The 12,045-nt window shown below is 38.9% G+C and overlaps 1 protein-coding gene across 1 annotated transcript in view; it reads left to right on the top strand.

Annotated features, from left to right (window-relative positions):
- The window catches only part of USH2A (usherin), a 2,188,359-nt gene that overhangs the window by 1,425,024 nt on the left and 751,290 nt on the right, over positions 1-12,045 (top strand). The window lies entirely within an intron of this gene.

Here is a 12,045-nt window from a genome sequence, read left to right as displayed (position 1 = left end):
GTCATGAAGACACATTTTTCAAAGCTGTATTGTGTGCTTCAGGTTAGCACACCCAATACAGAGTGGGAGGTTTACATGATGCTGCGAATCATGTCCACCAGACCTCGCTGCAAGCATTACAAAAGCATTGCACAAGCAATGGTTGTGCAATGCTGCCCCCTGCTTGCTGGCGGACAATTGACTGCTAGCAGAAACTGTCAATCATCCATATTGGATCAGATTGGAATTATTTCAATTATAAAACCACTGCTATTTAACTCTCATTTCAGGTGAGCCTAAAACACTGGGGCACAAAGCTGCTTTCACAGGTTGATAAATGGGGTTCATTAAGTAGAATTTTCTTATATGTTGTTTTATTTTGTACTATGAATATCCCTTATTTGCATGCCAATTAAATAACTACATTTAACCTCTTAAGGGCATATGACAGAATTTTTCCGTCATAAAACAATTGAGCAAACTGAAAGCTGTGTCCTTAAAGGGTTAAAAATGCCCTTGCCTTACTAACATATTAGAAATTACAAGTAAATGTGTGAGCAGCAACAACAATCATAAATGCCTTGTATAGTTATTATTTTGGTAGACTGGAAAAGAACTGCAAAATTTTTCATCAGAATTAATGGTTGTGCTAACACATAATTAAATGTCTATTGAATTAAGTTTTTGTTAAACGTAAACAAAGTGATCAATATCTCTATTCTTTAAACTCAATTGGTTTTTATGTGGATATATTGGAATACTTTGTGTTGGATATTGGCATTATAAACAATAGGCACATTTCTGTGGATATATATCAACATAAATAAAGCAGGAGGAATCTCTCTGCTGATGCATTGCAACATATATCTTTCAGACATTCTTGCATAGAAAACAGAAATTGACAGAGGATGAAAACTTATGGGTTTAAAAGTTCAAGAGTAGGTTAATCAAAGGGTATTTACATGTGTGAGGTTATTGGATTATTATTTTTTTGCCAATGAATTGCATTTGTGTTTACCATATGGGAAAAAAATATAATTTGGCAGGTTTTATACGTTTGCATTCATGTATGTTGTTAAGAAAGGAGTGTACAGAGGTTAAGGGAATAGTGGCAAATGCCCCACGTGGAATTTTGCTTTTTTTATCCAAGAATAAACACCAACTTGAGTCACTTTTTTTAATACCAATTAACCATCATTTTGAAAATTATGTGAAGTACATCTGTGCAACAAGCAATTCTCTCATTCTGCATTTGTTGCTAAAGCTATTATTTTGTTTGGGGTGGCATTTTATTTACACACACCAGATATACACACATGAAAACCCACATATACAGTGGGGCAAAAAAGTATTTAGTCAGCCACCAATTGTGCAAGTTCTCCCACTTAAGAAGATGAGAGAGGCCTGTAATTTTCATCATAGGTATACCTCAGCTATGAGAGACAAAATGTGGAAACAAATCCAGACAATCACATTGTCTGATTTGGAAAGAATTTATTTGCAAATTATGGTGGAAAATAAGTATTTGGTCAATATAAAAAGTTCATCTCAATACTTTGTTATATATCCTTTGTTGGCAATGACAGAGGTCAAACGTTTTCTGTAAGTCTTCACAAGGTTGTCACACACTGTTGCTGGTATGTTGGCCCATTCCTGCATGCAGATCTCCTCTAGAGCAGTGATGTTTTGGGGCTGTCGCTGGGCAACACGGACTTTCAACTCCCTCCAAATGTTTTCTATGGGGTTGAGATCTGGAGACTGGCTAGGCCACTCCAGGACCTTGAAATGCTTCTTACGAAGCCACTCCTTTGTTGCCCGGGCGGTGTGTTTGGGATCATTGTCATGATGAAAGACCCAGCCACGTTTCTGTAATGCCCTTGCTGATGGGAGGAGGTTTGCACTCAAAATCTCACGATACATGGCCCCATTCATTCTTTCATGTACACAGATCAGTTGTCCTGTTCCCTTTGCAGAGAAACAGCCCCCAAAGCATGATGTTGCCACCCCCATGCTTCACAGTAGGTATGGTGTTCTTTGTTTGCAACTCAGCATTCTCTCTCCTCCAAACACGACAAGTTGTATTTCTACCAAACAGTTCTACTTTGGTTTCATCTGACCATATGGCATTCTCCCAATCCGCTTCTGGATCATCCAAATCAGATGAGCCCGGACATGTACTGGCTTAAGCAGGGGGACACGTCTGGCACTGCAGGATCTGAGTCTCTGGCGTGTAGTGTGTTACTGATGGTAGCCTTTGTTACGTTGGTCCCAGGTCTCTGCAGGTCATTCACTAGGTCCCCCTGTGTGGTTCTGGGATGTTTGCTCACCGTTCTTGTGATCATTTTGACCCCACGGGGTGAGATCTTGTGTGGAGCCCCAGATCGAGGGAGATTATCAGTGGTCTTGTATGTCTTCCATTTTCTAATTATTGCTCCCACAGTTGATTTCTTCACACCAAGCTGCTTGCCTATTGCAGATTCAGTCTTCCCAGCCTGGTGCAGGTCTACAACTTTGTTTCTGGTGTCCTTCGACAGCTCTTTGGTCTTTACCATAGTGGAGCTTGGAGCGTGACTGTTTGAGGTTGTGGACAGGTGTCTTTTATACTGATAACAAGTTCAAACAGGTGCCATTAATACAGGTAATGAGTGGAGGACAAAGGAGCCTCTTAAAGAAGAAGATACAGGTCTGTGAGAGCCAGAAATCTTGCTTGTTTGTAGGTGACCAAATACTTATTTTCCACCATAATATGCAAATAAATTCTTTCCAAATCAGACAATGTGATTGTCTGGATTTGTTTCCACATTTTGTCTCTCATAGTTGAGGTATACCTATGATGAAAATTACAGGCCTCTCTCATCTTCTTAAGTGGGAGAACTTGCACAATTGGTGGCTGACTAAATACTTTTTTTCCCCACTGTATGCACACATGCATGCACGCACACACATATACACACATGCATGCACTTCTTGCCCAGTAAATATATTAATCACCAATCAGCCAACGCAAGGAACCTGTCAAAAAACAAAGATTATTCAAGTAACTCCCAAATTCAAACATAACAACACCAATCTAAGTCTCACATGTGAACGAAACCTCTAAAACCCCCACTTACCTATCCTCTTTATAAATGACACATCCAAACCCAAACCATTTGCTTCCATCGCAGCAACAATAAGACAAGAGTGAGACCCAATGTCCCTCCCATCATCACCCCAAAACAATAGAACTTTCCAAAAAAACTGAAACACAGATAACACTGAACCATCACAATGAACCAATAAAGCATTATACCCAGACTGTTCAACTCCAAGGAATCCCTAACCACTGATATGGGACAATAGTGCCCACCAATCTCCAACAACCTTACAAACTTACCCTTACCCACCTGATCAGTCTTCAATCTTCAAAGCCAAATATCAAGCAAACCTTCTACCAACTGCACATCTTGAAAACGCAACCCACTTAAGACCCTCCTATTCCTCCCCACCAACTCTGAAATATGGAAAGCCCCAAAAAAGGTTAAAACAAAAGCTGCTCTGACCAAACAGACTTCAAAACCTGGAGAACACACTCCAGATAAACCCTCCACTGCTTGCTGCAACAAAGAGAACACAACTAGCAATCTACTATTCGCCCTAGTCCTATCCCTACACAAACCCTTCACTGCCATTCTGACCATAAAGACCTTAGTTAAATTCTCCTTCCCCAACAACTGTAACAAAAAATAAAATGCTTTGAACCACCTCTGAATCTCTGCAGGTGAAAGCCTAACCTTTGCCCACCTTCTAGCCCAACCAGTCAAACTCTGCAAACAAATCTCTTGATACCCCAACCAATTCACACCACCAGCTTCCACGGTGCACTGCTGCCAAACCTGGGCATCCATCCCCCATGTAGCAGGAGCCAAAGCCATTCAAAGTCCTCAGGTAACTCCCGTGCCACAGATACACGGGGTAAGCCACACTCTCAGGGCTCAATGATCTTAAGCTCTCTAGGCTGGCGAGATTATTTAAGATTATTTATATACTCGCCTGTACTTCTATTTCCCTCGTGGAGTGATCTAAAGCCAATTTTTACCCTGAAAACAGGGTGTCTTGCTAAGGGGCATATATTGCATGTTTTTATGAAAAGTGCATAATAAAATTAGTATTTTAAACATCAAACAAAACAAATAATTGAACCATTCACAAAAAATTGTATTATTAAGGTGCAGCAAAAATCATAAAATATACTTCACCAAAATCCGTATTTTATCAAAACAAATTGTATGTAATTTACACAGGAATAAATTGTATTAAATATGCACAGCGTAAATCATAAATTTTAGTACACTGCATGTGCAAAAAGCACACAGAAATTATAAATACAAATGCAAAGTGTAATTGTTGATTTTTCGTAAAATAGGCTGAGCATGGGCGTATATGAAAATGTCTCTCTAATGCCATCGTAATTCAATAAAGATTTTCGCACTGCAGATCTCACAGTTTTTTCTTGCCAACTAAAAGCTGGCAAGCTTTTCTTAAAACACATACACCTAGATTTGGAGTTTGGCGTTAGCCGTGAAAACCAGCGTTAGAGGCTCCTAACGCTGGTTTTAGGCTACCGCCGGTATTTGGAGTCACTCAAAATAGGGTCTAACGCTCACTTTTCATCCGCGACTTTTCCATACCGCAGATCCCCTTACGTCAATTGCGTATCCTATCTTTTAAATGGGATCTTTCTAACTCCGGTATTTAGAGTCGTTTCTGAAGTGAGCGTTAGACATCTTACGACAAAACTCCAGCCGCAGGAAAAAAGTCAGTAATTAAGAGCTTTCTGGGCTAACGCCGGTTTCTAAAGCTCTTAACTACTGTACTCTAAAGTACACTAACACCCATAAACTACCTATGTACCCCTAAACCGAGGTCCCCCAACATCGCCGACACTCGAATAATTTTTTTTAACCCCTAATCTGCCGACCGCCACCTACGTTATCCTTATGTACCCCTAATCTGCTGCCCCTAACACCGCCGACCCCTGTATTATATTTATTAACCCCTAACCTGCCCCCCACAACGTCGCCTCCACCTACCTACACTTATTAACCCCTAATCTGCCGACCGCAAAGCGCCGCCACCTACGTTATCCTTATGTACCCCTAATCTGCTGCCACTAACACCGCCGACCCCTATATTATATTTATTAACCCCTAATCTGCCCCCCTCAACGTCGCCTCCACCTGCCTACACTTATTAACCCCTAATCTGCCGACCGGAACTGAGCGCTACTATAATAAAGTTATTAACCCCTAATCCACCTCACTAACCCTATAATAAATAGTATTAACCCCTAATCTGCCCTCCCTAACATCGCCGACACCTAACTTCAATTATTAACCCCTAATCTGCCGACCGGAGCTCACCGCTATTCTAATAAAAGTATTAACCCCTAAAGCTAAGTCTAACCCTAACACTAACACCCCCCTAACTTAAATATAATTTAAATCTAACGAAATTAATTAACTCTTATTAAATAAATTATTCCTATCAGCCAATCAGATTGAGCTCGCATTCTATTGGCTGTTCCGATCAGCCAATAGAATGCAAGCTCAATCTGGCCGATTGGATCAGCCAATCGGATTGAACTTGATTCTGATTGGCTGATTCCATCAGCCAATCAGAATATTCCTACCTTAATTCCGATTAGCTGATAGAATCCTATCAGCCAATCGGAATTCGAGGGACGCCATCTTGGATGACGTCATTTAAAGGAACCGTCATTCGTCGTTCAGCTCGTCGGCCAGGATGGATGTTCCGCGGTGGAGGTCTTCAGGATGCTGCCGCTTCGCTCCGGATGGATGCCGCTTGGATGAAGACTTCAATCGGATGGAAGACCTCTTCTGCCCCGCTTGGATGAAGACTTCAGCCGGATCATGGACCTCTTCAGCCCCCCGCTTGGGCTTGGATCAGGACATCGGAGGAGCTCTTCTGGACGGATCGGTGTGATACCCGGTGAGGTGAAGACAAGGTAGGATGATCTTCAAGGGCTTAGTGTTAGGTTTATTTAAGGGGGTTTGGGTTAGATTAGGGGTATGTGGGTGGTGGGTTGTAATGTTGGGGGGCTTGGGTATTGTATGTTTTTTTTTACAGGCAAAAGAGCTGTATTTCTTGGGGCATGCCCCGCAAATGGCCCTGTTCAGGGCTGGTAAGGTAAAAGAGCTTTGAACTTTAGTAATTTAGAATAGGGTAGGGCATTTTTTTATTTTGGGGGGCTTTGTTATTTTATTAGGGGGCTTAGAGTAGGTGTAATTAGTTTAAAATTGTTGTAATATTTTTCTTATGTTTGTAAATTTTTTTTTATTTTTTGTAACTTAGTTCTTTTTTATTTTTTGTACTTTAGCTAGTTTATTTAATTGTATTTATTTGTAGCAATTGTATTTAATTAATTTATTGATAGTGTAGTGTTAGGTTAATTGTAGGTAATTGTAGGTAGTTTATTTAATTAATTTATTGATAGTCTAGTGTTAGGTTTAATTGTAACTTTGGTTAGGATTTCTTTTACAGGTAAATTTGTAATTATTTTAACTATTTTAGCTATTAAATAGTTCTTAACTATTTAATAGCTATTGTACCTGGTTAAAATAAATACAAAGTTACCTGTAAAAAAAATATTAATCCTAAAATAGCTATAATATAATTATAATTTATATTGTAGCTATATTAGGATTTATTTTACAGGTAAGTATTTAGCTTTAAATAGGAATAATTTATTTAATAAGAGTTAATTAATTTCGTTAGATTTAAATTATATTTAACTTAGGGGGGTGTTAGTGTTAGGGTTAGACTTAGCTTTAGGGGTTAATACATTTATTAGAGTAGCGGTGAGCTCCAGTCAGCAGATAAGGGGTTAATAATTGAAGTTAGGTGTCGGCGATGTTAGGGAGGGCAGATTAGGGGTTAATACTATTTATTATAGGGTTAGTGAGGCGGATTAGGGGTTAATAACTTTATTATAGTAGCGCTCAGGTCTGCTCGGCAGATTAGGGGTTAATAAGTGTAGGCAGGTGGAGGCGACGTTGAGGGGGGCAGATTAGGGGTTAATAAATATAATATAGGGGTCGGCGGTGTTAGGGGCAGCAGATTAGGGGTACATAAGGATAACGTAGGTGGCGGCGCTTTGCGGTCGGCAGATTAGGGGTTAATAAGTGTAGGCAGATGGAGGCGACGTTGAGGGGGGCAGATTAGGGGTTAATAAATATAATACAGGGGTCGGCAGTGTTAGGGGCAGCAGATTAGGGGTACATAGGGATAATGTAAGTAGCGGCGGTTTACGGAGCGGCAGATTAGGGGTTAAAAATAAAATGCAGGTGTCAGCGATAGTGGGGGCGGCAGATTAGGGGTTAATAAGTGTAAGGTTAGGGGTGTTTAGACTCGGGGTACATGTTAGAGTGTTAGGTGCAGTCGTAGGAAGTGTTTCCCCATAGCAAACAATGGTGCTGCGTTAACCCCTTAATGACCACAATGTACCCTGTATGTCACTGGTCGTTAAGGGTTTTTCAGGACATAATAGCACAAGTCTAGCAAGAACACGCTATTAATGCCCTCCCTCCAGCAGGCTTTGTGGAATAGAGCAGTCTCAACGCTGGTGGCAAGACCGCGCTATAAAACAATCAAGTCCCAAAAAAAGGCCAGCGACATACAGGGTACGTCGCTGGTTCTTAAGGGGTTAAGAGCTGAACGCGGCTTTTTTGCAGGTGTTAGGTTTTTTTTCAGCTCAAACAGCCCCATTGTTTTCTATGGGGGAATCGTGCACGAGCACGTTTTTGAGGCTGGTCGCTTGCGTAAGCAACTCTGGTATCGAGAGTTGAAGCTGCGTTAAAAATGCTCTACGCTCCTTTTTTGGAGCCTAACGCAGCCTTTATGTGGACTCTCAATACCAGAGTTATTTTTATGGTGCGGCCAGAAAAAAGCCGGCGTTAGTTTTTCGGGTCATTACCGACAAAACTTCAAATCTAGCCGTATGAATACTTATAACCCTAATAGAAAAATACATGCATATGAACATATAGGCGAATGTAAGATGCAATACTCAGAAAGCAGCTTAAAGGGACATTGTACACTAATTTTTTTCTTTGCATAAATGTTTTGTAAATGATCTATTTATATAGCCCATAAAGTTTTTTTTTTTAAAATGTATAGTTTTGCTTATTTTTAAATAACATTGCTCTGATTTTCAGACTCCTAACCAAGCCCCAAAGTTTTATGAGAATATTGTCAGCTACCTTCTCCAGCTTGCTCCTGTTTGTGTAAAGGGTCTTTTCATATGCAAAAGTAGGGGGATGGGGGTGTCTTATTTCCCACTTGCATTGGGCTTTCCAGCTACCTTTTCAACAGAGCTAAACTGAGAGCTTCTAAGTAAGTTTTTAAACAGTTTTATACTGGATTTTTATATCAGTATCTGTGCATCTTATTCTTTATAGTAGTGTCTATTACATGCAGTGATTTTTATTGGCTGCACTGCTAACTTCACCCTGAGTGTCTGCATTCAGAGCCTCCAACTGGAAACGCTCCAACTGAAAATGGATCAAAGAGTCAGCAATGTTTTTCAGCTTGCCGAGCAAATGCACCACCCTGAAATATACATTACGCCTCTAGAACAAACACATGGAGCAGCTTCACCAATGGGGGTGAATTTGTCATCAATTGGTTAATGGCCAACAAGACTTCCATCTTATCAGAATGAAAACAAACCAGCTTATCTGTCAGTTCCTGCCCCCATACTCCCCCATACTCTCAAAGCCTCCACCAACGGAATAAGCTCAAAAAAGGTAAAATTCCATATCAACCCTGCTTCCACCCAACTTGCCAGCCAAGCTTTAGCGCACCACTTACTCTGAAGATACACTCCAAAACAATGCGCTCCTAAAGCATCCATGAACAAACACAAGCTCTCATCAGACCATTCCACCTCCTGAAAAATCAGCCTCCCATTAAACTCACTTAGTAAAGTGTCCTACACCCACAGATCCTCCTTCAACTCTCTTGAGAACTTGATATGATGGAGCAGGGATGAAACTTCTGCAGTAGCCAATGACTACCGGTGGCATCTCCGGTGGTTCTCTATACCCAATGCCTCTCCAATCATCGACCTTGTGCAACTCAACTTGTCCTCTAAAACATGACATTTAATTGAAATAGTACCAGCTCAATTCCCAGGAAACTCAGATGTGTCACTGGTCCCTCCAATTTTCTTCCCAAAACATAACTATCAGCTGAGAACACACTTAGCACCCAGACCGGCCAATAAACATAAAAGCATGAAGGTTATGAAGACAAATCTGTCCTCCTCTTCACTACCCACTCAACAAACATGCTTTATTTTTCAAAATAAGAGAAGGAAATGAAACAGACCATAGGTAGGTATAAGTCAACATAATATAAACCCTCAAAGAAACACCCTAAAAGATGGTGACACTTAGAATAAACCATTAAAATTCTAAAAGCTGACTCCATGTCAAACTTAGCTAAGAGAGCTCAAGGACCCGCCTCCCGCACCAAATCCATTTTCATGTCAAAGAACACACACTGCACCTAAACCAACTCAGGATCAATGCCATCATTGACAGATGAGCCTTTAGGATAAGACAGGTGATGGATCAATCAAAACTGCCTCAGTGCCATCTTTGGAACCACAGCCAAAAGAGACACCCTCAAATTCAGAAATGGAAGAAGAGAAATAAAAGCCTGCCATCTGCCCAAAAGCCACCTCCATTGACAGCTTGTCCATAACCACCCCTGGACTTTAGGTTACCTGTGAACCGGAATGAAAAAGCCCAAACTAAAGCCTGTCAGCAACAGTTCAGCATCCTCCCTTCTCCCCTACCTACTGGCATACGCTTCTAAACATGGTTCCATCCTTGCAACTGTCAGTATATTTATGAAAATCTAAGTAGTGCTCTCCAAATAATATATCAGCTTATGGCAGGGTTATAACACAATACAAATAATAATTATCCTTTAAAATAGAAACCCTTAACCAACATGCATCTACTAGAAACCATACAATTAATATAAATATCTGAATTATTTTATTTATTTAATATCCATGAACATTTTGAAATATATTTGCAATACCAGAATATGACACAATATTATATACGTTAAAACCAACTATTAAGATATGCTATCCTTCTTACAAAGCCCAGAAAAATTTACCTTAAAAAATCAGCCTTATTTGCAAATAGCCTTTCATTCAGTTAACACAATGGGACTAAAACCTTTAACTTTTAACATCCAAGCAATACAATCCTAATACAATATTGATTTAAAACTTCAGAACTTTCACAGATAAATTACTTAGCCTACCAGATACAAATTTAAACAATACCTAGGCTTATGAAATATTAACTTGAAATACAAGCGGCTTCTTTAAATCTTTCAACTGTACGTTAAACTGCAGTGACTTATAATTTAAATATAGTCTTACCAATAACCTTGAATACGTTACCAGGGTAAAGAGCAATCAATATCCAATATTCCTTAATAGGAATTATTTTACCTCAGATCACCAATAAGTGTATATCGCAATCAATGAGAAAGGTAGATTAGCTTTGCTTGAGTAATGTGGTATCTCGCAGCCCAACAAACCGGTTACAAGTTTAGCTTAGCAGAAATCTCATTTTCTCTATCCTGCATTCACTTTATATAAGTTTCCCATCATGGGTAAATTATGGGTGGCCCTCCTTCTCTCTTATGATTGGGTATTTTAAATACCTGATTGGATTGGCCCTTAACGGAGTTGAGCATGTTTACCATGGCAACGCATCTTTTGAACAGTTAAATTCCCTTAACTGTCCTACCGGTATTGGCCCTTAGGTGACAGCAGACATACAGACAAAACAAATTTCCCTTTACATTTCTAAGCATTTTTAACAATTTAATTATTCTCATAAAATGGTTATTTAATCAGATCACACTCTCTGCATTAATCATATATAACCCCAATTATAGATGGGTAGTATTAGATTATTTTTTCTGATTATTCTGATACCAAATATGTTATTATTAACATTGTATTATATTAAGGCAATTTAATGCTGCTAATTATTAGCTTAAAATGTATTACAATTTTATCAGTATCCTGGCATTTCTATATCTTTTCACATAATATAGTATGCTCTATGTCTCGCACAATTCTTGCATGCAGGAATTTTTCCCATGGTCCACCTGAAATAAAATAATAAGTGTCATTAATCATTTCTTTTTGGGTCCACAAATATCTATTTATATTCTTTAAAAACACAGAGGCTAAGGTATTCATGCTTTCAAAATATGCATGTATATATACAATACACACACACACATATATATATATATATATATATATATATATATATATATATATATATATATATATATATACATAAATAAAAGTTACATTTTAAAATGTGCCTCTTGTTAAAAGCCTTTTTTTTTTTAAACCCCCCCCCACTGCTTTTCCTTCTAAATCAGTTCCCAGACTCTTAGTCTCCATACACTGTGTGGTGTCACCTATCTGACAATCTATCCTCTTAAATTACCTTTTATGACTCATCCTGTCTCAAACTGTAAGTTGATTAGAACAAATGTTTTAGTGTCTGGTGGAAGTTTTAATTACAATTTGTTATTGGCTTCATGTTCACACTTTAGCTAGGAATGTCTCATTTAAAGTAATCTTTAAGAGTTTCCTGTGTTAATTTTCAGCTCATTGTGGTTATACAATTGCATAATTTAGCATATTGAGTGTGGGAGATCTCTTGGAAACAATCCTTTGTTCTACAAACAATCCATTTGATAAGAGGGAGGGGGTTGTTTCTTTTTAGTGTCCATTTTCAGCTTTTAGAAGGTAAATTAATTATTTGATGTACACATCCACAGACTTATTAAATAAAGACAAACATACTTGTATATATTATTTAATAATATTTCAAATACCTTGACATAAATCCCCCTTTCCAATTCAAAAATATGTAGGACACATGTATTTGAATTGGATCAAAGTTAGTGGTATTTGGTGAGGATGTTGTACACATCATAGACAGTCTTCTA

The sequence above is a fragment of the Bombina bombina genome, chromosome 4 (genome assembly GCF_027579735.1).
Source record: "Bombina bombina isolate aBomBom1 chromosome 4, aBomBom1.pri, whole genome shotgun sequence".
Taxonomy (NCBI): domain Eukaryota; kingdom Metazoa; phylum Chordata; class Amphibia; order Anura; family Bombinatoridae; genus Bombina; species Bombina bombina.
This window is presented reverse-complemented; position numbering and strand designations above follow the sequence as displayed.